Here is a 2,199-nt window from a genome sequence, read left to right on the forward strand (position 1 = left end):
TCTGCGTGTTTGTGTGTGTGGTAGCGTGTGTGTATGTGTGTGTGTATGTGTGAGAGAGAGAGTTCTATAAGAAAGCGAAACCTTGTCTGTTTCCTCAATACCTGTTCTCTCGCTGCTCGCTGCTCAAAGAAGAGTTTGAGTAGGAGTCTTGAGTTGGGACAAGAATATTAATGAGATCATAGACCTCTAACACAAAACAGTAGAACCTGGAACTCCAGAGAACCCCCAAACTCCAGAACTTCACTCCAAGACTCTGCCTTACCTCAGTACCTCTGTTTCAGTTACTGATGTTAGGAACGACACAAAGCTACAGGAGACTGCAAGATACTATCCTAAGGTCATATGAATATTTATGTACATAGCAACATATTTCATACTGATGTAAAGCAGCTACATTTCTTTGAATGTTTGTTTAGCATTTTTGCAAGCTTGACAATGTTGCCATTGTCGGGAGAGCCAATCCTTCTGCCTCTGCTTAACTTTGCCTCACTGATCCTTTGTGGTGTGTTTAATTGATCATTATTCAGAATGGCTTATAAATGACCAATACAGGCATCGATTGGTACCTGAATACTAAAAGATGCTTATTATGTAAAATAAAGTAGATTTTAGGTGATCAATTCTATTTAGTTATTTTAATCATCGTCAAGTCTAGCACTTGGGGAGAGTATTCTCTCTTGGTCTCTCTCCCTCTTTCTTCCCCACTTTGTCTCTCCCTCTCTCTCTTTGTCTTTCTCTGCATCTCTCTGTCTCTCTCCCTTTCTCTGTCTCTCTCTCTGTTTCTCTCTCACTCCCCCCCTCTCTTCCTCCATCTCTGTCAACCCCCACACCCCTCCCGTTCTTCCCCCCGCCCTCTTCTCTCTCTCTCAGAAACATCTTCGGTCCTCACACGAGGCAGATACTTTATGTTTAATGTTACTCCTCGGGCAATTCTGCTGGTGTTCTGTGCGTGGACAGGTGGATGTTGCGCAGGCACGTTGAACTCTGCTTTCTTTATCTTTACAAATTAAAGAGTGGGGTAGAAGCCTCTATGTGTACGTGTGATGGAAAGAGATGAGAGGAATGTGTATTCCTGCCTTTGAAGCTGAGGTCCATAATGTTCTCCAGGCTGACCATCAAACACAGCAGAACCTCAGAGAACTGAGATGAAAGCGGGGATGGATGATCCAGGAACGTGATGTTCCACCGTGGAACCGTTCCAAAGTTGACAGTAATGTACCCATGACCTGATATAATAATGAACCTGTATGTCGGAGCCTCTTTGGTGGGTTTGCTACGTTTATAGAAAACCAATAAACTGGTGCTTAATAATGGATGAGTTTCATCTGTCTGTGTTGCTACATGTCTTGTCTGATCTCAAAGTGGGATGAGAGTGGATCTGTAGAAGGAGGGTGATAATGGGTAGGATATGGTAGGAGTGGATCTTTAGGGGGTTGATGAAGAGTAGGAGATAGGGGTGGAGCTGTAGGAAGAGCCTCTCACACACACACACAACACACTCCACTGAGCTAAACGAAACCATCCTGAGCTCACCACTCACCCCAGGCCTCACAGCAGGATGCAGCCCAGTAGAAGTCAGAACTTCCTGTAGCGTCTGAGGAGGGTGGCAGGAGGTGTTTCCTTCTGGGGGAGTTCTGCAGCTCTCCCAGTCCTCTGATGTCCTGGAAAAACTGGAGGCCGCCATGAAAATGGAGATTGGACTCACTCAGAACACTGAGAGATCCCTTCTGCTGCTGAGAGCAGAGGAAAGAGGATGAGGGAGAGATTGGAGGGAGAAAGGGAGGGAAAGATGGAGGGCAAGAGGGAGAGATGGAGCGTGAGATGGGACATAACAGGAAGGATGAACCATGGCGATGCTAGACTGCCTGGGGGCCAGATGGTTTAAGTAATAGCTGCAGTAGAGTCTTGACTGACCTTGACAGACAAGCAGATTGCAGTAGGCACTGGCAATGAGACGAGAAGATGATCTTTCTGACACACACACACACCCCAAACACACTTATTTAAACACACACATACAGACACACACACCCCAAACACACATAATTAAACACACACATACACACACACATCATATACACACATGGATGTTTCAGCGAATGTTTTGACCTTTGTGGTGGTTTCAGATCAATAGAATTCCCCTGCAACAGACACTGTCTGACTGTTACTATGTTGGGGGAAAGGACTTTGAAGGATCTC

Source organism: Hypomesus transpacificus, chromosome 14 (genome assembly GCF_021917145.1).
Source record: "Hypomesus transpacificus isolate Combined female chromosome 14, fHypTra1, whole genome shotgun sequence".
NCBI lineage: Eukaryota > Metazoa > Chordata > Actinopteri > Osmeriformes > Osmeridae > Hypomesus > Hypomesus transpacificus.